This window comes from Rhinatrema bivittatum, chromosome 5, assembly GCF_901001135.1.
Source record: "Rhinatrema bivittatum chromosome 5, aRhiBiv1.1, whole genome shotgun sequence".
NCBI classification, from domain to species: Eukaryota; Metazoa; Chordata; class Amphibia; order Gymnophiona; family Rhinatrematidae; genus Rhinatrema; species Rhinatrema bivittatum.
Window position 1 is genome coordinate 321,559,169 of NC_042619.1, and position 27,505 is coordinate 321,586,673.

General features: G+C 43.3%; 1 long non-coding RNA gene across 1 annotated transcript; it reads right to left on the reverse strand.

The window, feature by feature from the left end:
• Positions 1-724: 724 nt before the first annotated feature.
• LOC115091683 lies at positions 725-27,128 on the reverse strand. The gene is made up of 3 exons (XR_003856795.1): positions 27,005-27,128; positions 2,074-2,106; positions 725-1,377 (listed from the first exon to the last, which is right to left on the reverse strand). It is a non-coding gene; the product is annotated as an uncharacterized LOC115091683 (long non-coding RNA).
• Positions 27,129-27,505: the final 377 nt, after the last annotated feature.

Here is a 27,505-nt window from a genome sequence, read left to right on the forward strand (position 1 = left end):
TCCCTCCCCGTCCTTTGCGTGTCTTTTCTGCTATTACGTAAATCCATGCAAGAGGTAGGGCTACCACCCTGCCCCTTGACATGCACCTGTTTTCAGGTTTTGTGCTAAGTTTTATTCTGCTGATGTTGTTGCCCTGCAAAAGAGGAAAGCGGTGGCATTCTGGCATTTATCCAAATTTGGCATCTTTGTTGCTGCTTCCTAAATGAAGGGCTGTATAGCATGCAGGACATCAAAAGGCTGATGCTGCAGGGAGTGTGTGCCTTTTAATATATGCACAATATGCATATCAAAATCCCCCATACAAATTGGTCTAAAGTGCAAGGGATGGATAACATGGGTAATCGCTTCCACTCCCTCGATACAAAAGACCTTCCTAAAGGAATGCCTACACCCGCAAAGGCTCCTGCAGGGTCCAGTGACACCCCCCCCTCCCCAATTCCGTCCAGCCCTTGCCTACGCATTATAAAAGAGATTTTTGAGAGCTACTGTTCCCTATTCCCTGCCACAACAAAGCAAAAGCCTTCTATGGAGCATTCAAACCCTTTCTCTCAGCTCTCCCCATACAACAAAAAAGGCAAATTGAACACTCCCCACCCTTTTGAAAAGAGAATTAGAATAGACGCAGAGAAAGCCAACAAAAATGACAAAGGGGATGAAAGACTCCCTTATAAAGAGAGGCTAAACATGTTAAGGTAATTCAGAATTAAAGTCTCCTGTATACAGCAGCAATAATCACTCTGGAAGCTGATTTGGTTTCCAACATAACTACTGATTTAAGGATGGAAAGTTGATAAAAATGTTCACTTGCATGTTCACATTCTTTACAGTCCTTTTACAGCTTTAGCTCTCTTAATAAATCGGTGACTTTAAGCTTCCAGTTAATGTTTGATGTTACTGAAGTCAGTTAATTCTTTTATTCCTTATCCTGTCCAAGTAGTGGAGCTTCCTCACAGAATTCGGTGGATAGGATACTATCTCCCACTTTAGGTGTTCTAATTCAGTCCCATTCCTCATACCTGTAGTCTAGTTACTTAGTCATACTTCTTACTTCCCTGTTGGTACCTGGAGGGTGCTTCCATGCTCCTGCCTTCAATATCTTGATGATGTAGATGTAATTAACACCAGATGGGTACCACAGGTCTTCATTTCCTTCTGTTCCCCAGGAATGAACCTCACTGGGCCTAAGGGTACTCAGGCAAAGTGTCAAATTAAATTAAATCTTGAAAAAGATAACAAAAAAGTAGAAAAAGGAAGGGTCTAACAACTTCCTTCTCCAAAACCAAAAGGATTTCAAAAAGGCATCTTAAAGGCTGGCAAAGGCACTCTTTCGACTTTTCCATACCCAGTTCTTCGTAGTAGAGACCCGAGAGTTCTTCCCTAGGAAAACAAGAAAAACTGAGTCAACATAAAAGACATGCTTCCCCAACAAAGAATACCTAAGGAGTCCACTCTCTAAAATGGTGGCATGGGTTTGTATGTGGACTCTACCATATAGTCTTCCACATGGGGGAGCTATAAACCACACTACTACTTCTTCCCCCCCCCCCCCCCCCCCCCCTCCTGCTGAGATGATAGCATTCTCTTAGTAGGACTTCATGTAAGTGTCTTTACATTTTTTGGATTATGCTAGGGTCTGGCACATCTTATGTTCATATTTTTCTAATTTTTTCTGGCAAAGGATCTGCTTGGCTGGGGTTGAAAACTGAAGAGAGAGGTTATTCTTTGGCATTTTTAGCCTAGGGGCACCAGTAGTGCCTGGTCAATTCACAGCTATGTGCATCTATTGTTGACATAACCCTTTAATAACATTACATTTCCTAGTTGGTCTAACTTGTTCCTGTAGTCTTTACTGCAGTTTTAACAGTTGCTTAAGTTATATATCTCAAAGCAAATGTAATTAGGTTCATTACTGTAAATGGTTGAATTAACCATGGTAGTAAATGCTTATCATTGCTGAGAGCAGATTAGTAAGAGTAGAAGTGAGTTGCTTGACCCAAAATGCATATTCATTCCTTTTTCTTTAGATTGATTTGGTTGAATTAGAACTAGAGAGTATTTAGGCAGTTTCCTTACCTTATAAAAGCTTTGTCTCTTGTCCATGTCTACCTAGAAGAGAGGAAAAAAAACATTTTTCTGTGTTGTATTGTGTCCAGTTTGCCATACACTTTTCTGTATTAATTTCCATGACATTTCTTAATCAATACACATTCTTTAGTTACTGCTTCACAACATAATTAAAATATCTTGTGTTTAGTTGTTATTGCTATGTAGAAACATTTGAATAAATCTCTGCCTGTGCAAGTACCATAGGAAAAAAACCTCACTTCTTCCAGCTCATTTACTATTACTGAGGGGCAGTTCTATCATTAGGCGAGGTGAGAAGTTTGTCTCAGTTGGCAAAATTTGGGGGGGGTGTAGGCCAGTGGCAAAAAAATGCTCCTCCCTAAAACACTCCTGTGGTGGCTACCTCGCCTAGCTGCAGACATGATTACTAAAGTGCCCATGGCTGAAGGGAGGCCAGGTGAGGCCGTGGCAGACACCATTCTGCTGCAGCCCGAAGAGAGGCCCAGCCATGGCAGACTCCATCCCCCTGTAGCCCAAAGAGCGGCTGGGCTGAGGACACCATCCTGTCAGGGCCTGAAGAGAGGCGAAGCCGCAGCCGCCCCATCCCACTGCAGCCTGAAGGCCTGGATGCAGCAGACCCCATCCCACCACATCCAAAGAACGGAAGGTGAAGCCCTGAGTGTGTATGTGTGTGTGTGAGTTTGTAAGAACCTTTGCGAGTGTTTGAGAGTAAGAGAGATCCTATTTTTGTGAAAGTGAGACCTGTGTGCATGTGTGTGTATGTGAGAGAGGATGTGAATGAGTTCCTGTTCACATATGTGCAGGGGCAGATTTAGGATTTTTCTGCCTCTAGGTACTTTTTGTATTTTCATATCCCATATTTCATAAGGGGCTGTTACAAGATAGAGATTTAGCAGATCTGGAAGTCTGTATGGATTTGTGTGCGTGAGAGATAGAATGTGCATGAGAGCCTGTGTGTATGTGAGAGAGAAAGGATATGTGAGGGAGAAAAAGCCTGTGTGTAGAAGAGAGAGTGTGAAAGTGTGTAATGAGTGAGGATATAATTTGTGCCCTGCCCCCCCGCTTCCCCAATCCATGACCATCTCAAGTATGGAAGGCAGGGAATTTTTATTAGTTTTAATTGCTAGATTTTATTTGATGTGTCTGATTTGAAATATTTTATTGGCTTTTGAGAACTTTTTAAACTTTTTTGAGTTCAGCTATTGAATGATGATCAGTTTGTCAGCTGTATTGAAATATTTATTCTTTCTATTAGTATAGTTTTACTATTATGATTGTGTTTATATTGTTTTATTTTATTTTTTATGAGGAACAATGATAAAGGGAATGGAACAGCTCCCCTATGAGGAAAGACTAAAGAGGTTAGGACTTTTCAGCTTGGAGAAGAGATGGCTGAGGGGGGATATGATAGAGGTGTTTAAAATCATGAGAGGTCTAGAACGGGTAGATGTGAATTGTTTTTTTTACTCTTTCGGATAATAGAAAGACTAGGGGGCACTCCATGAAGTTAGCATGTGGCACATTTAAAACTAATCGGAGAAAGTTCTTTTTCACGCATCGCACAATTAAACTCTGGAATTTGTTGCCAGAGGATGTGGTTAGTGCAGTTAGTATAGCTGTATTTAAAAAAGGATTGGATAAGTTAAGAACATAAGAAAATGCCATACTGGGTCAGACCAAAGGTCCATCAAGCCCAGCATCCTGTTTCCAACAGTGGCCAATCCAGGCCATAAAAACCTGGCAAGTACCAAAAAACTAAGTATATGCCATGTTACCATTGCTAATGTCAGTGGCTATTCTCTAAGTGAACTTAATAGCAGGTAATGGACTTCTCCTCCAAGAACTTATCCAATCCTTTTTTAAACACAGCTATAAAGTTCTTGGAGGAGAAGTCCATTACCTGCTGTTAATTAAGTTGACTTAGATAATAACCACCGCTATTACTAGCAATGGTAACATGGAATAGACTTAGTTTTTGGGTACTTGCCAGGTTCTTATGGCCTGGATTGGCCACTGTTGGAAACAGGATTCTGGGCTTGATGGACCCTTGGTCTGACCCAGTATGGCATGTTCTTATGTTCTAATGGTTTCTGATTTTTCATTTTTGCACCACATACAGAGTCTGTCTTTTTGCAATTTCCAGTTGACTTTGTCTGCACATTTCTATTTATGCTTTATGTTGTCTTTATTCTGTATTGGTGAGGGTCTAGTTCTGCATGTTTGACCAAGGTAAGGTATTCTGCTGGCATGTAGCTTCTGTGCGGGATGTAAAGCAACTTGGCTTGCTCTGTTTGCCTAATATAAACTGTATTGATGATGTTTTAGGGCCTGATATAATATTTGCAGTGCTGCCCTCTTCATAGTGGGGTTGTTACTGTTTGAGTGCTGACATTTAGGGCTGTTTTGGTATGGGAGGTTTACTATATTGTAATTGTTTACTCATGGTACTCTGAGGGCCAAGTCAACATTGAAAGCACTTTACAATAGGCTTAATATCATATAGAGCAGGCTTTAGGGCAAATGGCACCCTGTGCAAAAAGTCACCCTCCCCCCCCCAACTGATGGTGCCCCCTAGGGATGTGCAGACAAAAAGTTTATGTTCATAAGTCCATAAGTCGAAAAGGGGGGTCAATTTCGGTCAATATGGATATATGGAGAATTCCATGTTGAGTCTATGTCCATACGTGCACCGGTTTCCTAAATAAAAATTTAAACCCCTCACCCTCCTTAATCCCCCCCCAAGACTTACCAAAATTCCCTGGTGGTCCAGCGGGGAGTCAGGAAGCCATTCCTCTATTCCTTTGCGAGGAGCACGTGACGTCCGCGTCACGTCGGAGTGACGCGGCCGTCACGTGGTCCACCGCGGTTCCGCTCCCGGACCCCTCGTTGGACACAAACGGAACTTTTGGCCAGCTTGGGGAGGTCAGGAAGCCAGGAGGCCCCCCCAAGCTGGCCAAAAGTTCCGTTTGTGTCCAACGAGGGGTCCGGGAGCGAAACCGCGGTGGACCATGTGACGGCCGCGTCACTCCGACGTGACGCGGATGTCACGTGCTCCTCGCAAAGGAATAGAATAATGGCTTCCTGACTCCCCGCTGGACCACCAGGGAGTTTTGGTAAGTCTTGGGGGGGATTAAGGAGGGTGAGGGGTTTAAATTTTTATTTAGGATCAACGATCGCGATTTCCAACGTATTCAACATAGCTATGTTGAATACGTTGGAAATCCGATCGTTTTCGCCTCATCACTTTTTTAAGTTAAAAAAAAAAAAGTAGCGTTTTACATATAAGTTCAAAACGAATGCACACCCCTAGCGCCCCCTCACTGGCCTTTCTTCAGCTGCAGCAAGATGGGATCCGCTGCGGGATGGGTGATGCTGGCAGCTCCCAGGGTGCCTCCCAGATCATGGCGACCCGGGTGACCTGCTCACTTGCCCACACCAAAATTCAGCTTTGATACCATATGGGTTCCAATCGTCTTTTTTGCAAGATATCCTGGTTGGCAGCAGAGCAGTGCATATAAAAATAATATACATGTTATTGTGATATTTTTACCTCAGAAGTCTATGGATATCCTTTTTCATGTAAAATCTAATTATAAATGAGTGTGGAGGAGTATCCTAGTAGTTAAGCAGTGGGCTCCAAATCAGGAACGCCAGTGTTCAAATTCTGCTGCTGCTGTTTGTGACCTTGGGTAAGTCATTTCATGAAAAACATTCATGAGAGAAAAGAACACGAATGGGGCCTTCAGAACAGAGTTATGGCAGCCCTCAATGCACAGGGCCACCATCACTTTAAAGAACCATGCGGCCCAACATGAACTCCCCCCCAAAAGCTACCAAGGATCTTACTAGATTCCTTGCCCATTCAAAGCAGCCCTGCAAAAAAATGTTTAAAAGTAGTCAACCACATGATAGTGCCTTACTCCTCACCATCAAGATATGCCCTGAATTCTTCCTTTCTGTTAATTGTACCCCTGGTAAGTTTCCCATTGCCTCAACCCTCAAAAATTTCCCTGGTGGTCTAGTTCCACCACCCCATACCCTCCCGGACCCCCTACCTTTAAAAAAGCTCATTGGTGGAGAGCCCACAAATTTCTTAGCCCCAGGACTGGTTGACACCATTTTCCAAAATGGCACCAACCAGCCTTTACCTCTGTTTTGTGGTAGGGCAAAGGCCGGTTGGTACCATTTTGGAAAATGGCACCAACCAGTCCTGGGGCTAAGGACATTTCGAGCCCTCCTCTGATCAGCTATGAGCTTTTTAAAGCTAGGGAGTTCAGGAGGCGTCCAAGTGGGGACACTAGACTACCAGGGAAATATTTGAGGGCTGGGGGAGGGAACCCTAACAGGGTTACCATGTAAAGAAAAGGGGGCCTTGGGGGCAGATCTTGGAGGTTGGGGTTTTTATTAAAGGGGGTGTTGTATAGACTGGGGAAGTATTTGATTTAATGGTGAGGTGGTAGGATTTTTCAGTGCTCTTGACTTTATCTATTTTTAATCTTTGTTTGCAGGGCTGCCCAGGGTGGGCAGCAGGGGGAGGGGCCTAGTAAAACCTCGGTGGCTTTTCACATTCTTTTGGTGGGAGTGATGTTTCGTATGGGGCAGCATGGCCCTTTAATTCTAGTGCAGGAGCATTGGGACCTGCGTTAGGGACCCAGTGCTCTCACTAGAATAACATTTTCTGAAAAGGTTTATCTAAAACTAACATGGCTGAAAAATTTCTGCCACGTTATTTTATTTATATAGAATTAACTATGCATTTTACTATTTTATGCATGCAAAGCAGCTAATTGTGATATCGTGACTATCTCTGGATATCACCACAATATGACTAAATCACATTATATACAGCATTTATCATGCATTATATCACTATTGTGGCTTGATAAAGCACCCTATTAGATTGTAAGCCTTCTGGGGATAGGGAAATACCTACAGTACCTGAATGTAATATGCTATGATTAAACATAATTTTTAATTGTGTGGTAAGCGCCGAGAAGGAGGTCATGCAAGGCTGTAAGTTTTCCTAGGGCACCTAATATCCTTGCACCAACCTGGAGAGAGTGCACACACACAGACCCCCACCAGGTCATAGGGTTTCTGGGAGTGTGGCAGGCTTGCCAACTTCCTAGAAATATTACCACTGACACTCCTCTGGGAATTCTGACCCCTGCTTTCATTCTTCTGCAGCATTTTAAATCACCAAAAGGGCCAGACTCTAAGGGGATCCTCTCCTTGGCCCCCTCGATGATTTGACCTTTGCTGTGCCTTGTGTGGGAGGAGGAAGAGTGCCATCTCAAACTTCAGGCAGCAGATTGCCTTGAGCCACCCCAGATTCTGCTACCTCTACTAGTATCCATTTATATAGGTCTATTAGCTAAACACAGAGCTGTACACACACATAAGAAACAGTCATTTCTGCATGAAGCTTACCATCTAGTTAAGTTACAAAGAAAAGGCAAATAAGAGGTTTTAGTGAAGAGGAGGCATTGAGTACTTGAACATTAGAGCATGGGAAGCTCTTCCTGTACATGGTGTTCTGTTGGCATGAGTGAGCAGGGCCGGTGCAACCCAATGTGCAAGTCGTGCACTTGCAGAGGGCGGCGGCCTGGATGGGACAGTGGCCTCAGGGCCATGACTAAGTTGAGTCAGCTGCTGGTGCCGCCACCCCGCAAAGAAAAGAAGGATCTACAGGCCAAAGCGGCAAAGAGGAGGAACTTGCAGGGCACCGTGGTGGTTCCCACTAGGGATGTGCAGAGGGACGCCATACGTTGCATTCGGGATTCGTATTCATCGGGGGGCAGATACGTTGCATTCAGCAAGGGGGGACCCCAATACGTTTATATGTTAATTCTTATTCATCCCGGCTAAAATTAAATTAACTACAACCCCCCACCCTCCTGACCCCCCCAAGACTTACCAAAACTCCCTGGTGGTCCAGCGGGGGGTCTGGGAGTCATCTCCTGCACTCACACCCTCGGCTGCCAGTTTGAAATGGCGCCGATAGCCTTTGACCTACTATGTCACAGGGGCTACTGATGCCATTGGTCAGCCCCTGTCACATGGTAGGAGCAATGGATGGCCGGTGCCCTCACAGTCGGCCCCTGTGACATAGTGAGGGCAAAGGCTATCGGCGCTATTTTGAATACTGGCAGCAGATAGCCTTTGCCCGCTCTATGCCGGCCATCCATTGCTCCTACCATGTGACAGGTAGTGTTGATCCGCAGACGCCCATCGTCAGGCTGTGCCCATGTCATACCCGGACAAAGAATCTGGCTACGGCTGCCTTCCCAGCATCTAGCTCCCAAATTCGTGGGTCCATTCCCTATCCTACGATGGGAAGGAGCGGTCACTTACCAGCTGAAACTGCCAGCCTCCATGGGGATTCATAACCCGTTCCACGTGTCGCTGCTCAAACCCTTGATCTTGTCTTGGCCTTCCCGAAGACCTCCTTCACCGACTCAACACTCTGCAGAACCCGTAGACACCCTTCAAGTTAAAGACATCTTAGATGTCCGTCGCCATAGAGGCCACTGGGTGTGCCTCCTTTCGTGGGAGGGCTTTGCCCCTGAAGAGAATTCTTGGGAGCCCTCTTACCACATTCTCGACAAGAATCTTCTCCAGGAGTTCCATCGTCAATACCCAGAAAAACCCAGACTGGTAAGGGGGAGGCCTAGAAGGGGTGGGGGGTACTGTTGCACGTCCCAGCCGTGTTGGTGCCGTGGTCGGGCCTGCTCACCTTGCGCTGCCCTCCACCAGTTCTGGCCTTGCCGCAACCGCCAGCTCCTGACTTTCTCAACGCTCTCCCCAGGCGTCCTTGGCCTCTTCTATGCCACAGGCATCTCAGGAGAGCTCCCATAGGGGCTCCACATTTTCCATCACCTCGGCCCCACCCCTAGGTGCGTGCGCGGCCGACGTCTCCACTTTTAAAGGGCCAAGCACAGGAAACCTGACTTGGACGCATCCTGATGACATCACATAGACCTAGTATAAAAGGCAAGCCTCTTTCCCAGAGCCTCACCTTGGCAATCGGGTCGACACCCTCGGTGTACTAGTTTGCCTGTTCCTTGTATCTGATCCTGCGTTCTAGCGTCTCCTTGTCCCAGTGTCCCCGTGATCCTCTGTGTCTTCAGCGTCTGTCTTGTTCCTGCTCCAGTTCCCTGGTAGTACCCTTCGGACTAATTCTTGGTACTGACCCCTGCTTGCCTATGACTGACCACTGCCTGAACCTGACTTCTGCCTGCCTGACCATATTGACCGCTGCTTGGACATGACCTATGCCTGCCTGACCACATTGACCGCTGCCTGGAACTAACCTCTGCCTGCTTGACCACGTTGACTGCCACCTGGAACTGACCCTCACTTTCCTTGACTACGCTCGGACTGACCTTGGATTTGACCCTTGCTTTGGATGAGCACTTCTGGATAGATACCCTTGCGCTTCACTCGGACATCTTCTTCTTGCCTTCTGTGACCACCAGACCGACCTGCTTGGACTTTGACCGTGGCTTTCCTCTGACCAGACCCACAGGCGCTGCCTATTCTACCCGGAGAGCCTTCTTGAACTGTTACCTCCCTGAGGTCTCCGGAGTCTCTAGTTCAGGTCTGGTTCATTCTCTCTGCATCAGCCGCACACCCTTGCTCATGGTGGGCACACTCCGCTACCTTTCTGGGAAACCCTCTGAGGCCCACCTAAATCTAGGCTCAACCTGTGGAAACCCCGGACTGTTATTGGCGAAGCTCCAGCTCTGCCTCCTGGTGGCAGGCGCTCTCTGGGTCCAACCAGAAGGCCATACCAATACTGCACCAGGCCAAGGGTCCACCTCCAGCACAACAGAATAAGGAGTTACAGTAATCTAAGGAGGGGGAAAATCAGAGATTGCAACACAGTGCAAAAAGCACTTGGGCTCCAAAAGAGGTCTTAACCTGCATAACAAGAGGGGCCAATTCACCAAAGATTTTAAGTGGCCACACATCAATAAATCTGAGCCTAGAATAACCCCTAAATTCTGCACGAGATTTTAAGGTCACTTGCCAGACTTCAAAAGTAAAAGTTTTAGGGTAATCTGACAATGGACGCCTGCTCAGTAACAGCAATCCAGTTTTATCAATATTGAGAGCTAGTTTATTGTGGAATATCCAGCTCTTAACTATGGAAAAACAAATTGAGATGAGCTCTAAAGTGGATGCCCATGACGACATCGCTGGCAAGAAAAATGTAATATCATCTGCATATAGTTTGTAATTAATACCAAGAGCTGCAAGCAGTTTACATAATGGAGTGGAGGTGAATATTACATAAACCAATGGAGAGGGCCAAAACCTCAGCGGAACACCTGAAGCAGGTAGAGGCTGCTGAAAGCCATTCTTGTCTGCTGTGTACAATCCGATTAAAAAAACATTAGAATTAAATAAAGATAACAGCACCACATCAAGCCCTATCTATGTATACAGGGAAGACAGATACGAAACAAGAGCTGAGTTGAAACAGCTGTGGTTGATGCATGTCTACAAAAAAGGAGATTTTTTTTTTTAATTTTTTAATTAGGCTTTTCAATTAATTATCAAGATATAGTAAACAGAAGGCTTTTAGTAAATCAGTTTAAAGACAACCTATAACGTAATTTCAAGATATCCATTCTCTATACATCATACATAATGCTAGGAAAATAGAGACATTGCAGACCAATTACCGTACATTTGAAGCAGTGATTTAAGTATACAACTTCCTATCAAGCAAAACTTGTTGTCAAACTTCATCCTATTAACAACTTGTTATACCCAGATCTATAGAAACTTTAAGAGTGGGAATCCAGGTACAATCTTAACTGTTCGGGATAATTGAAAATATATCTAGAATTTTGATACAAGATCAAGCAGCGGCAGGGAAATCTGAGTATAAACTTTGCCCCTCTCTCCACCACCTCAGACCTCATTGAAATGAACTTTCTCCGTCTGAGTTGGGTGGAGCGGGCTATATCCAGAAAAATTCTAAGGTTTTGACTGTAGAAATTTGGCTTTTGGTTTTGGAAATATAACCTTAATATGGAGTCTCTTTCCTTTAAAAACGAGAATTGTACAATTAAAGTACCCCTCCTTTGTACATTAACTTCAAAAGAATTCTCCAATATCTTGGTTAGATTTAAATTTGCTTCAGCTTGTTCCGCAAATCGCTGATTTCCTTCTCCCCCTTGCATCTGAGGCAAGTAGTAAATCCTTGAAATAGCCAGGATTGCTGATTCCGAATATTTCAACACATTTATTAAATAGCTTCTAAACAAATCATTAGGGGAGATCAAATGAATTTTTGGAAAATTTAAAACTCTAAGATTCAAATTCCTAATTTGATTTTCAATGACTCAAGTTTATCCATACATATCTTTTCTGATTTGATCAGGTTAGACTGAATTTTTTCCATTACTATACTCTCCAATTTCTTCACTTTTTGCTGAGTAACCATGTTTGATTTAATACATCCTGTACTTTAACTGACAAATTATTAATAGACTTTTGCATCATAATAATTATGTTTCCTATCTCTTCGAGTGAATTTTTTCAGAGTTAAGGATGATACCTCCCTTAAAATTGTAACCTGTATATCCTCTTCTCTTTTTCCTATAGAGGCCATTTCCTCTTGGTTGGAGAAAATCCCAGCTCTTAGTTCCTTGGAATCCCCTTCTACAGGGTTCTCCGAGGATGCAGGTATTTTATCTGCTCCTCTCTGGGAACCAGGGGATGTGGATTTTAATGATTGTTCAAGTGAAATTATTTCATTTCTACCAGATGGTTGGCTCAGGTTCGCTGGGGCACCGGGGCTCAAAGATGTCTCAAATGACCCGGGGCTCAGCTCCTGCTCCAGGTTGATGCCTCCTGCGGCTCCTCCCGGTATGATAGATGAAGTTCTTATGAAGCAGTCCTCAATCCGTGGCTGGTTCATATTACTGGTAGGCGTAGAAGACAGTTCTTTAACTCAAGCCTTCCTTTCGTATGTGGCATTATAGAACTAATCTCATAGTAAACTTTTTTAAAGAAGGAAGTTATATGCCATGGAGGAAGGCAATTCACAAGATGACAACAATATACCTCTTCTATCTGCAAAATCTCTAAGGCCACTGGATTTAAAGAAGGATTGCACTGTATCACTCTTTTCAGATTTTACCTATAAATTATTTATAGCCATTCTACTCCGTTCTTCTCCGACTAAGCCAGGCAAAGCCGCGTGCCCTTTGGCGCGCACGGCTTAGGCGTCACACCAGCGGCAGCATCGCACCGCAGCTGTGTATCTTTTATAGTTCAAACTCCTCCCACTTGCAAACAGGACCGGAGTCAGAATAGGTAATAGAATACTGAGGCTTGCTGGTGGCAACCTCGCAGGCAAAAGGTCTCCAGTGGCAGAGATTTTTGTTCTACAAACAGATGAAATCATCCAATCAGAATTGCTGAGTTCATTTTTTCCCCTGTGGATTCTCTATAGAGGAAATGAACATGAATGATTGATTGAATTGGGTCACATTTTTTAGCTCTACACTGTTCAGGAATTCTTGAAATCTATAGTACATAACTAACTGTTTCATTGAAATGATCTTAATGACAGATCAAACCGTTGTACTTAGTGACTGGGACAAATCAAGCTCTTTCTACTCTTTATTTCAAATGCTGGGTTATAGCATGGTCATTCTCTGAAAACTGTTTCACATTGTTCAGTACCTGAATACCTTTAGTACCTGAATGTAATCTGCTTTGAAGTACCTGAAAGGTGGAATATAAATTTAAATAAAGCATGTGTATTAGGAGATGCTGCTTCAACAACAAATATTTGAGTATTTAAATCCTTGCTCCTTATAGATATTTCACCTTCTCAGACAAATATCTTGAAATGGTTTTATCTGACACGTTAGTACTAATATAATAACACAGAAGATGATGGCAAATCGAGACCAGTTGACCCACAAGTCTGCAGGGCTGTTCCTGTCTACCCTGCTTTAGCTTAGCCTGGATATTTCCAGCCATTGGATGTCACCCCATATCTGATTTTCAGGAAGTTAATTTCAAGTTTTTTTTTGCTTGCATAAACCCCAGTTTTATGCATATAAAAGGCTGATCTAAAACTTACCCCTGCTCAGTGCATGTAAAGTGTGCATGAAATCCAGTTTTGATTGTAATTTTATACACACTGAGGAGAGGTATTCCGGGTGGATGTGTGGGGGACTTTGGAGTTGGAACTTACACACATAGGGGCTGATGCAATAAATGAGTGCAGAAAATGGGTGCTCAGTGTTCAACATCCACTTTCCTAATGTGCGCCCAGCCATCTCTCCTGGCTGCACGATTCAATATTTAAATGAGGGGGTCACGCTGACAAGGAGACACTAGGGACAAATGTGCGCCCGTAGCACCTCCTTGGCAGCGGGCGCCCAGGAGAGGTGGCTGTCAGAGGGTTAGGAAAACGGATGCTCAATTTTACGAGCATCCATATTTCTAACCTGTGCACAGCCATGGGTTACGAAAATGGATGCTCCATTAATTGAGCGTTAATTTCCTAATCTGACCACCGGCACTCTTTTTTTTTTTAATTATTTTTTTTAAACCTTTTGGTTCCTCTGACTTAATCTCGCCAAGATATTAAGTCAGAGGATGTACAGAAAAGCAATATTTTCTACTTTTCTGTACATTTTTTGCTCTGCTCAGAAGTTGACTGCTCTGTGCAGGAGTTAATTTCTGAGCGTACAAATGTTTGGGTCGGGCACACATACATGTATATTTTTTAGATCTGGGGAGAATAACAAATAGCCTCATCAACATCATTTGCAGGTGATGAGTGCTATTAGTTGTGGGGAGGGGGGGGGGGGGGTGGACGTGTGTTTTGGCCACACTAATCCCCTTATAGCATAAGGGGCTGTGGAAACACCTCCAAAACACGCGTCCTACCACAGGTTAAATGGCATTGGCCCCATACTGTTTGATTTTTATAGTATGCACATAACTTATGCCCTCTAAAGGATTTCCAGAGCAAACTTATGCTTGTAGGTTCATTTTGAAAGTACTTGGTGAAATCTGTATGTACAATATACTCACTAACTTTACCACTATGCAAGCTGTTTGAAAATTGCTCTCCTATTGTCTTCTGTTTTTGATCTCCTACTGTTTTGGGCAGGTGATCATACAAGTTCCCACCCATACTTAAAGCAGCACAACACCCAGCCCTCTTCAGTCTATATGCCTTTAGCCCTTTTCTTATCCCTGCCCTTAATAGCTGTCCTAAGTATGCTTAAATTCTATTTTATTTGATGTTACTATCGAGTATTTTGAACACTTTGTAACATTTTATGGGGATAAATTTCAAAGAGGCATCTGCATGTAGAACACTGCTTTACATGCAGAAGTGGCCTATCCTAAAATTGCTTTCCTGATATGTGAGTAAACTTACGAGCATATGTCATGTTTATGCTTAAGTTTACCTGGACTGAGTGGAAGCATTCCTGGGAGTGGAGTTGGGGAAGGACTTGACTTAACGTGCATTCTTTATATGCATGCCACATGGGTGGCATTACTTGTGCAGGGTAGTTTTGATGGGATCATGTTCAAAGCTGACTTGTGCATGTAAGCCTGCTTTGAAAACTTAAGCACGTTTTTGCTGACTTTCCTATGTGGGCTGTTTGAAAATGTCCCTTCTTAAAACCATAGAAAACAGATCTGCATAGGAAATGCAAGCAGTAACTGCCAATTTATGGATTATCATGCATTCCTACATTAGTTGCTTATGCTTCATGGTAAATAACTTTTTATTGTTGGTGTCTCATGGCTTTAGCAGTGAAAAAAAGTGTTACTTATTTTAGGAGGATGATTAAGGTCCAGTTCTATCTTCAGTAATGCAGAGTTTGCAAAATAATTTTCTGTTAAGGAGCGTGGTTATCGAAATAGTTTTAGAAGTCCTCTCTACCTGCTTTACTAATTTAGCTGTTCATAGCAATGTTCAAGTCTCAAGTTTATCCCAATCACACGCACATCATAGGATGCCAAGGAAGTGGGGGAAAGCAGTTGTCAGTTGATGAATAGCATTTGACACAGGACATCCATCTCAATAAAATTTGCTTGCAGTTGTCTGAATGTTCTTTAAATAATAGTTGTATCACACTTCCATACATTTTACAATACCTATTTTCATTTAACCTTTCTGTGTTTTGACTGCTATCCCTTTAGTGCTGATGAAGGCTGTATGTCATAGCTAACTGTGCCAAAAACATTTTACTCAGAACTCGAACATCCTGGAGCAGGAGCAGAAAGAGAGCTGAGGCTGAAGGCAGACAGGCACCCTCTAGCTTCCTTCAAAAGGCTGAATTAAAAGTGTGAAAGCTTCAGGAATGTCGATTCTATGGCAAGTTGTTGATTATGCAGAAGGGGTGTGCATTTGGTCCCTACGTATAGGCAATCCACAACGGATGTGCCAATATTTGTTGTATTCGTTGGGAAAGCAAAACGTATCGCGATTCCCCATGAATACAACAAATTTTCGCCGAATTATTCGGGCCGCCAATTTAAACAACCCCCCACCCTCCTGATCCCCCCAAGACTTACCAAAACTCCCTGGTGGTCCAGCGGGGGGGGGGGGGGGGGGGGGTCCGGGATCCATCCCCTGCACTCTCACACTCTCTGTACGTTTCAAAATGGCGCCGGTAGCCCCTGTGACATAGTAAGGGCAAGGCTATCGGCGCCATTTTGATTCCTGGCACCCGACGGCACGAGTGCAGTAGATCGCTCCCGGACCCCCGCTGGACCCCCAGGGCCTTTTGGCCAGCTTGGGCGGGCCTCCTGACCCCCACAAGCCTTGCCAAAAGTCCAGCAGGGGTCCGGGAGTGACCCCCTGCACTCGGGCCGTATTGCCAGTATTCAAAATGGCGCCGGCGCTACCTTCGCCCTCACTATGTCACAGGGGCCGACGGTCGGCCTCTGTGACATAGTGAAGGCGAAGGCTAGCGCCGGCGCCATGTTGAGTACTGGCAGCCGCTAGCCTTTGCCCTCACTATGTCACAGGGGCCGACGTCAGCCCCTGTGACATAGTGAGGGCAAAGGTAGCGCCAGCGCCATTTTGAATACTGGCAATACGGCCCAAGAGCAGGAGGTCGTTCCGGACCCCGCTGGACTTTGGCAAGTCTTGTGGGGGTCAGGAGGCCCCCCCCAAGCTGCCAAAAGTCCCTGGGGGTCTGGCGGGGGTCCGGGAGCGATCTCCTGCACTCGTGCCGTCGGGTGCCAGGAATCAAAATGGCGCCGATAGCTTTGCTCTTACTATGTCACAGGGGCTACCGGTGCCATTGGTCAGCCCCTGTCACATGGTAGGAGCACAAGATGGCGCCGATGGCCATTTAACAGGGGCTGACCAATAGCACCGGTAGCCCCTGTGACATGGTAGGTCAAAGGCTATCGGCGCCATTTTGAAACTGGTTCGAGGGTGTGAGAGTGCAGGGGATGGGTCCCGGACCCTCCGCTGGACCACCAGGGAGTTTTGGTAAGTCTTGGGGGGTTCAGGAGGGTGGGGGTTGTAGTAAATTTAATTTTAAACCAGGTACCGAATAGGATTAGACGTAAAACCGTATCGGGGCGCCATACGGACGTATGCAACGTATTTGCCCCCCCGACGAATACGTATCCCGAATGCAACGTATGGCGTCCCTCTGCACATCCCTATTATGCAGCAACAAGCTAATTCTGAAGTTTCTCTCTTGATCACATAATTGCAGGAGCCTAAGAGTACTGGTAATAAAGTACCTGATATAATTGTTCTAGATAAGTTCTGGAAGGAGCTTCAACCTGCTCTCAAAAACTGTCTCCAAAACACCTGATTTAACTGGGAGGCAGGGAGAAAAATTAAGGACAACTTTGTACAACACATAAGATAGTCTTATTCTATTCTTAGTATTTAGAGACTTTCATAGAATTAATACAGAATCACAGAGGATCACGAAGGGGAATAAAAAAAAATTCTATAAAACAAATTGTGCAAAATTATAAATTTTTGTTAATAATTGGATTAACATAGAACATTTCATCTAAATTGGATTTCATCATATTGTAAATGTTTGAGGGAATTACCTATCATTTCTGCACTGAGGGCATCGGCATGTAATAAATGATATAGGCAAGAGAATCCAACAAACATCTGCAAGAGTAGAAAATAGGAGAAAACTAAGGGGTAGATTTTCAAAGGGTTATGCAGTAGGTTACAAGCGTAACCCCCGAAAACCTACCCCAAACCCCCCCTGCGTGCGCTGAGCCTATTTTGCATAGGCTGTCGGCGCGCGCAAAGACCCGGGACTTTCCTGGGGGGGGGGGGTTTCGGGGGGGGGGGGTGTCATGGCCGGCGTGTTATTGGGGGCATTCTGGGGGTGGGGGCCGCATGTGTGGTTCCGGCCCGGGGGCATGGCCACGGCCTCCGGACCAGCCCCTGGACCAGAACATGGCGCGCCGGCAGCCAGCACGCCATGCGCAGTTACACCTGCCTCGGCAGGCGTAACTTTTGGATTTAAGGTAGGGGGGTTTTAGATAGGGCCGGGGGGGGGGGGGGGGGGGGGGGTGGGGGTGAAGGAAAGTTCCCTCTGAGGAGCGGCCTCGGAGGGAAACGGAGGCAGGCTGCGCGGCTCAGCGTGCGCAGGATGCCAATTTTGGCAGCCTTGCGTGCGCCGACCCCAGATTTTAACAGATAGGAATGGCTACGCGAGTATCTATTGAAATCCGGCGTACTTTTGTTTGCGCCTGGTGCACGAACAAAAGTAAGCGCGCGCGTAGTTTTATAAAATCTGCCCCTAAGTTTTTTGCCTCAGTCTTTACTGTGGGGGATGTTAGGGATGTACACAAGAAACATTCTTTGGGTGATGATTCTGAGCATTTAGAATAAAGCACTGTCAAACTGCAAGATGTAATAGATCAAACTGACAAACTAAAGAATAATAGATCACCAGGACTAGATGGTATTCACCCAAAGTTCTGAAAGAAATCAAACATAAAAATGCAAGCCTGATATTAGTAATCTGTAACCTTACATTTAAAACAGCCATAGTACCTGAAGACTGGAGAATGGCCAATGGTTAAAGGATGGGCTCCACCTTAACCAGAGTAGAACCAGGCTGCTAGAATTAACTTTTAAAAAGGAGGATAGCTCAGCTTTTAAACTAGAACAAGGGAGAGAGCTGGCAGTTGCTCAGCAGCGCGTGGTTCAGAGGGAGATATCTTTGAAGGATTCTAATGAAACAGGATAGTTAGGGCATCCCAACAGAGAGGTTCCATGTTCTTATATGTAAGAATCAACTGAGCTAAAGCATTCTAAATTATCCCTATCAACTGAAAGCAGATTGTTAATACAAACAAAAAAACAACATTTTGAAATGTCTGTATGGCGATGCCAGAAGACTAAGAAGTAAGATAGTTAAAGTGTTCAGCAGAAAATAGACACCAATTGGCATCTCAGAGACCTGGTTGGAAGGAAGATAACCATTGGGCCAGTGCTATACCAGGGTACAAATTATATCGCAATAAGTGAAGAGCAACTTGGGGGGGGGGGGGGGGGGAGCACTTTATGTCCCGAAGGGTATAGAGTCCAACAGGATAAAGATCAAATAAGAGGCTAAATGCACAGTAGAATCTTTATGATTAGAAATCCTATATGTGTGGATAAGAGTATAGCAATAGACGTATACTAACATCTACCTGTCCAAAATAATGAGACAATGAAATCAGGGAAGCTAACCAATTTGGCAGTGCAGTAATACTGGGAGATTTCAATTACCCTAGTATTAACTGGGTAAATGTAACATCAGAACATGCTAGAGAGGTAAAGTTCATGGATGGAATAAATGACTGATTCATGGAGCAATTGGTTCAGGAAACAATGAGAGGGAGCTATTTTAGATCTAATTCTTACTGGAATGCAGGATTTGGTAAGAGAGGTAACGGTGGTGGGGCCATTTGGCAATAGTGATCAAATTTGAACTAATGACTGGAAGGTGGACAATATGAAAATCTTCAGCTCTAAAACTAAACTTTCAAAAGGGAAACTGATGAGTAAAATAGAAAAAAACTGAAAGGTGCAGCTGCAACTGTTAAGAATGTACAACAGACGGGGACATTGTTTTAAAATACCATCTTAGAAGTGCAGTCCAGATGTATTCCACGCACTAAGAAAGGAGCAAAGAAGGCCAAACAATGACCGGCATGGTTAAAAAGCAAGGTGAAAGGGGCCAAAAAAAATCTTTCTGCACAAATTGGACATCTGAACAAAAATAGGAAGAAGCATAAGCATAGTCAAGTTAAATGTAAAAACATTGATAAGACAGGCTAAGAGAATTTGAAATGAAGTTGGCTGTAGAGGCAAAACCTCATAATAGAAACTTTTTTTTTAATGTCAAAATGTTTTTTATTGAGTGAAAGCAAGTACATTTCAAACAATAGGATCACAGACATAGATCAGGAATAAACCATTAAAAGAATGATTTCCTGTGACAACCCATATAACTGAAATAACACTTGTATTTACTGGACTGAACTGCCCCCCTCCCCCCCACCCTCCCCCATGCAAGGCTCCAATCTCCTATGGCAGGCTGATCCACATGAATCTTTTTAAAATATATCTGAAGCAGGAAATCTGCGAGGGAGTACATCAGACTGTTAGATGATTGAGCGGTTAAAGGGGCAGATAGGGAAGATACAGCCATCACGGAAAGACTAAATGAATTCTTTGTTTCCGTGATTATCAATGAGAATGTTGGGGAGATCCCGGTTCTGGAGACTGTTTTCAAGGGTGATGATTCGGATGAACTGAACCAATCACTGTGAAACCTAGAAGATGTAGTAGGACATGTTGACAAACTAAAGAGTAGCAAATCACCTGGACTGGATGGTATACACTCCAGGATTCTGAAAACTAAAAAATGAAATTTTGGATCTATTAGTAAAAATTTGTAACCTATCATTAAAATCATCCATTGTACCTGAAGATTGGAGGGTAGCCAATGTAACCCTGATATTTAAAGGGCTCCAGGGTGATCTTGGAAATTATAGACAGGTAAGCCTGAATTCAGTGCCTGGAAATATAGTGGAAACTATTCTAAAGAACAAAATCACAAAACATATCTATCTATATGTTTTGTGATATATAAGAAAATCCCCATTCTACATGATCTCCTAATGGACAACCGCCCTGACATCCTCTGCATCACAGAATCCTGGCTCAAGAAAATGGACACACACCTCATCAGCCAACTACCCCACACATCATATAATATCTTCTCACTACCAAGACCTAAAAGAAAAAGAGGAGGACTACTCTTTCTAGCATCAAAGAAATTCAAATTCATTCAACACCCCATCAACCACCCCCACCATTGGAAATTGGCCTCTTCAAAACAAAAAATCTGCAAATCATGATGGTATATGCCCCACCCAAATGCCTGGACCTCCATATATCCTCACTCATTGAAATCATCTCATCACACATTAACATGAACACACCAGCAATCATACTAGGAGACTTCAACCTCCACATTGACTCCACCCCACAGTCCCCCACATGCAAAGTCTTGCTTGAAACAATGTCAGCAATAGGATTCAAGCAAATAGTAAACACACCAATGCAGAAATCCGCCACACACTTGACCTCATATTTATCAACAATAAAATATCACGCACCAATAAACCCCTCACCACAAACCGACGTCCCATGGTCTGACCACAAACTGATCCACACCATGCTCCAACTCAATACCAACCACACAGAAACCAGCTACAACAAGAAATACATCAAATCCCCAAACCATGCCCTAGCCCAGACATCGCAGAAGCACTACCATCAGCACTAAAAGATCTAAACCTCAACACCGCAGACACAACCACCAACTCATGGCTCACCATCAATGCTGAAATTGCAAAAATCAAAGTGTCCCATCATCACCAAAGAAATTAAAACTGGAAACTCCCTCAAAGCGCCATGGTACAAACACGAGCTGAAAAACATCCAGCGAACACTCCGCCAAACTGAGAAAAAATGGAGAAAAAGATCCCTACCCCCAACCCCTCCTGGACAAATACGAACAATTCTTCACACTCTATAAATCCCACATAGACCAGGCCAAACGAGAATACTATGCAAAGAAATCCACAATCACCAATAAACCCCAGAGCCCTCTTCAATCTCGTTTCCAAGCTAACTCAACCCATCCAACACCACCCTTCCAACGAGAACACTCTATAACCTGCGACATACTGGCACATTCTTCTGGATAAAGTCTCCAAACTAATAAGCAACCTGCCGCTCAAATCACCAAGGAAATAATGACCTCCCAGCTCTCAATCGTCCCCACATGGCCACCTTCGAACCCACAGCCTCACAGAAATAAAAAAACAGTATACAACAAATAAACCCAGCCTCACACCCCCTCACGCACCGCCATACCTATCAACCTACTCTCAAACTAATCCCAGAAATCATAGCGAAACCAATAGCAGAATGTCATCAAACATCTCCCTAGAACAGGGCACACTTCCCTCTTGAAGCCCTTAATTGTGCCATCATCAAACCTAGGACTAAAAAAAAAACAAACTTGATTACCAACAACCCAACTATCTTCAGACCCATTTCAAACCTCTCCTTCATTGCAAAAATCCTGGAAAAAATTGTTAACCAGCAACTCTCCGAACACTTGGAATCCCAAAAAACACTATACCCATCGCAACACGGATTCAGAAAAAACCTCAGCACAGAGACCCTCCTACTTACCCTTACCGACTCAGCTCTCAGAGGTCTAGATGCCAGCAAATTCTACTTTCTCATACTACTGGACATATCCGCTGCATTTGACACCATCAACCACAACACCCTCCTAACCAGACTGTACGAGATCGGACTAGACGGCACCACAATCAAATGGTTCAGCTCCTACCTTTTGGATAGTAGAAAGACTAGGGGGCACTCCATGAAGTTAGCATGGGGCACATTTAAAACTAATCTGAGAAAGTTCTTTTTTACTCAACGCACAATTAAACTCTGGAATTTGTTGCCAGAGAATGTGGTTAGTGCAGTTAGTATAGCTGTGTTTAAAAAAGGATTGGATAAGTTCTTGGAGGAGAAGTCCATTACCTGCTATTAAGTTCACTTAGAGAATTGCCACTGCCATTAGTAATGATTACATGGAATAGACTTAGTTTTTGGGTACTTGCCAGGTTCTTATGGCCTGGATTGGCCACTGTTGGAAACAGGATGCTGGGCTTGATGGACCCTTGGTCTGACCCAGTATAGCATTTTCTTATGTTCTTATGTTCTTACCTAGTAAACAGATCATACAAAGTTACCTTCAACAACAAAGGATCAAAACAGTACCCCCTCCCACACGGCGTCCCCCAAGGATCATCCCTGTCCTCCACCCTTTTCAACACTCTGCAAACTCCTCACAGACCTGGGCCTACAATACTTTGTATATGCCGATGCCGTCCAGATCCTCCTCCCCACGAATGAAGACCTCCAGGACACCCTCCTACAATGAAACTCCATCTTGACTCAAATAAAAAAAAACTCCTAGCACAAATATCACTCATCCTTAACCACACAAAAACTGAAATCCTACACATCTCCAACCATCCCCCACATGGAATATCCAAAGCCATTCCTCCAATCAAATCCAAAGCCAAATTGTCACAACAGTAAGAGACCTAGGCACCACACTAGACACCGAGCTCAATCTAAAAACCTTCATAAATACAATAATAAAGAGGGCTATTTCAAACTACAAGTCCTAAAAAACAATCAACCCCCCTACTACTCACCCAAGACTATCGGTCAATACTCCAGGCCCTCATCCTGTCTAAACTCGACTATTATAACTCCACTCCATCCCTAGGACTCCCAGCTTCCACACCCTCAAGCCACTCCAGCTATTACAAAATGCGACAGCCAGATCCCTCACTAACAGCAAGCGCTCCACACACATAACCCCCCATACTGAAAAAACTCCATTGGCTCCCCGTCATACACAGAATCCAGTATAAACCCGCACCCTCATGCACAAATCCATCTACAACGAAAAGACCGACTGGCTTAAGGACACCCATCATCCATACACCTCTCAAAGAAACCTATGTTCTAAAAGCACTGGACGTCTCTCAATTCCTTCCATCAAACAGGCTCACCTCACTTCAACCCGAGAACGTGCAATTTCAATAGCAGGCCCCACTCTGTGGAACAAACTACCAACAAACTTCGAACTGAACCCTCTCCACAGAACTTCAAGACAGCCCTAAAAACCTGGCTCTTCCGAAAAGCCTATCCCAACAACAATTAACCTACACTACTTAGATCCATCCCTGCTCCCTCCCACAACCCACCAAGAGACCTCATAACATCTCAAACAACATACTTCAACACTTACATTCAGCTATGTTAAAGACAATGCTAAGAAATGTATTAACATTTGTTAATCAATGTTTATAATGTTCAACTGTTAAATCAATACATAGTTGTGTTATTCATAACGTTACAATGTAAAGATAATATGGCCGCCGTCACATTATCACAAGTTAACATGTAAACCGATGTGATACTCATGTTTAATGTCGGTATATAAAAACAAATAAATAAATAAAAAAATAATGGAACACAGCATGGATTTACCCAAGACAAGCCTTTCCTCACAAATCTGCTAATTTTTTTGAAGGGATTAATAAACATGTGATAGCAGAACTAGAAAGGATACAGAGAAGGGCAATAAACATCCTTTATGAAGAAAGGCAAAACAGGGGTAAAGGAGAACCAGTAGATGTAGTGTATTTGGATTTTCAGAAGGCATTTGACAAAGTCCCTCATGAGAGGCTTCTAAGAAAATAAAAAAATCATGGGATGGGAGGCGATGACCTTTCATTAGATTGCAAACTGGTAAGAAGACAGGAAATGGAATAGGATTAAATGGTCACTTTTCTCAGTGGAAAAGGGTAAACAGTGGAGTGCCTCAGGGATCTGTACTTAGACCAGTGCTTTTCAATATATTTATAAACGATCTGGAAAGGTATATGACTAGTGAGATGATCAAGTTTGCAAATGACACAAAATTATTCAGAGTTAAATTACATGTGGATTTTGATAAATTGCAGGAGGACCTTGCGAGACTGGAAGATGAAATTTAGTGTGGGCAAGTGCAAGATGATACATATAGGGAAAAATAACCCATGCTGTAGTTACACAATGTTAGGTTCTATCTTAGGAGTTACCACCCAGGAAAGAGATCTAGGCGTCATAGTGGAGAATACATTGAAATTGTCAGCTCAGTGTGCTGTGGCAATCAAAAAAGCAAACAGAATGTTAGGAATTTTAGGCAGGGAATGGAAAATAAAAGGGAGGATGTCATAATGCCTCTGTATTGCTCCATGGTGAGACCACACCTGAATACTATGTGCAGTTCTGGTCACTGCGTCTCTAAAAGGATATAGCTGCACTGGAGAAAGTGCAGAGAAGAGCGACCAAAATAATAAAGGGGATAGAATGGCTGCCCTATGAGTAAAGGCTAAGAGGTTGGGGCTCTTCAGCTGGGAGAGGAGACAGCTGAGGGGGATATGATAGAGGTCTATAAAATCATATGAGGACTAGAATGAGTAAATTTGAATCAGTTATTTACTCTTTCAGATAACAGACTACAGCACACTCCATGAAGTTAAGTAGCACATTTTTCACTCGATGCGCAATTAAGCTCTTCTGGGATTCATTGTCTGAGGATGTGGTTAGGGTAGTGTAGCTGGGTTTTAAAAAAAAAAAAAAAAAGGTTTGAATAAATTCCTGGAGGAGAAGTCAATAAACTGCTATTAATCAAGTTGACATAGGGAATAGCCAGCTACTACTATTACTGGCATTAGTAGCATGGGATCTATTTAATGTTTGGATACTTATCAGATGCTTGTATCCTGGTTTGGCCACTTTTGGAAACAGGATGCTGGGCTTCATGGACCCTTGGTCTGACCCAGTATGGCAACTTCTTGTGTTCTTATGTACAGGAAACTATAAATCGATGAGCTTGATGTCAGTACTGGGCAAAATAATAGAAGCCATTATTAAAAACAAAATTACTGACTACATAAAAAGACATTGTTGAATGGAGTTGAGTCAAAATGATTTTAAGAAAGGGAAGTCTTTGCTTACCAAGCTAATAGAATGTTTTGAATATGTAAATATGTAAATAAACATGTAAGCCAGTTGATACAGTGTATTTTAAAAGGCTTTGACAAAGTACCTCAAGAGAGACTCTTCAGGAAGTTAAAACGTCACCAATTAAAAGAAATGAAACAAAGAAAAGGACTAGTCAGTTTTTCAAATTGAAAAAGGTTAGTAGTAGAGTGCTCCAGGGATCTGTATTGGGACCTGTGCTGTTTAAAATATTCATTAATGGTCTGGAAAATGTAGCAATGAATGAAGTGATCAAATCTGTAGATGACACAAATTTATTCAAAGTTATTAAAACAGCAGTGGATTGTGAGGAATTGCAGGAGGACCTTGTGAGACTAAGAGGCTGGGCATCTAAATGGCAGATGTTTAATATGGACAAGGGCAAAGTGATGCACATAGGGAAGAATAATCTCAACCTCAGGTAAAAACACTGGGTTCTGTATTAGAAATCATCAGCCAGGAAAAGGACCTCTAAGTTCTTGTGGACAATACTTTTGAAATCTTCAGCTCAATTTGCAACGTCGGTCACAAAAGCAAATAGAATGTTAGTAATTATTTGGAGAATAGCATTGTGGTACAATCGCATCTTGGTCACCCTATCTAAAAAAAAAAAAAAGAGATAGCAGAACTGGAAAGGTAAGGGAGCAGGGCAATAAAAATATTCTGAAGAGATTGGAATAGCTCCTGAAAGGCAAAACAGGGGTAAGTCTCTTCAGCTTGGAAAATAGATGAATGAGAGAGGATATGATAAAGGTTTATAACATCTTGAGTGGAGTGAAACAGTTAAATAAGGGATGGTTGGTTACATACCCTTTCAAATATTACTAAAATAAGGGGACACTCTATTAAACTAACAACCAGCAGATTTTAAAACAAATAGTAGAAGGTCTTTTTTTTCACTCTGTGTACATTCAAGCTATGGAACTTGTTGCCAGAGGATGTGGTAAAAGCAACTAGCATTAGTGGGTTTAAAAGTGGTTTGGAAACATTCCTTCAGTAAAAGTCCATAAACAGTTATTAGCCAGGTAGATTTGGAAAAGCCATTGCTTAACACTTGGGGTAAGCAACAAGAATTAGATTTACTTTGACTCGAGTTGGCTGCTGGCAGAGACAGGATGCTGGGCTCGGTGGACCCTAGTCTGACTCTGCACAGCATATCTTATGTTCAAGTAACTTGATGAGCCAAATAACTAATTCACTTCTGATGGGGTTCAATTGGCGATGACAATCTGAAGCAAACAGAAAACAACAAAATTAAATCATGCATGGCATTCATATGACTTCTATATTTTATAGGCAGACATCCATGAGCTTTTAATAATACCTATCATACTGAAACTTGGAGTGCATGTTTGAACGGAGGGAGGGGAAGAAGTAAAAGATGAATGGCTCTGGAACTTGTGTTGAGAGAGAGAGAGATCCAGCATTCCCTTTACAGAAGGGCAAACATATTTCTGTTTGGTGGCTAGAGAAAATCACCTGTGGCTTTAGTCAGCAAGAGATTTTTTTTTCTTATTCTGTCTCTGGAAACCCATTTATTAAACATAGCTATTGCAGAAAACCTTTTCAATAAAGTTTATTTCCATAGGAACAGATTGGCAAAATGTCCTTTGATGATTAAGTCTGTGATGCTGGACTCTGGTAACAATCTTTATACGTTTCTTTATTGTTAAGCAACAGTAAACAAAACAGATTAGCTGGTTTGAGCAATTCAACAAAACAGTTATAACTTACAGTTCATATTCTCGAGGCCTCGGTCTCTCTCCCTGGGCCTTCCCCAACCCTCTGGCCCTGGTCGCTTATCCCAGCTTGCAGTGATCCAGCCTATCCCTGAATCTCTTGTTGGGTTGGGACTTAAGGAGGACCAATATAGATAGGGGTTCTGAGGGAGTTCCTTATATACTGCCTCACAAAGGCCTGGCTAAAAGACAGAAAACAGAGAGTAGGATTAAATGGGCAATTTTCTCAGTGGAAGGAAGTGGACAGTGGAGTGCCTCTGGGATTTGTATTGGGACCCTTACTGTTCAATATATTTATAAATGATCTGGAAAGAAATACGACGAGTGAGATAATCAAATTTGCAGATGACACAAAATTGTTCAGAGTAGTTAAATCACAAGCAGATTGTGATAAATTGCAGGAAGACCTTGTGAGACTGGAAAATTGGGCATCCAAATGGCAGATGAAATTTAATGTGGATAAGTGCAAGGTGATGCATATAGGGAAAAATAATCC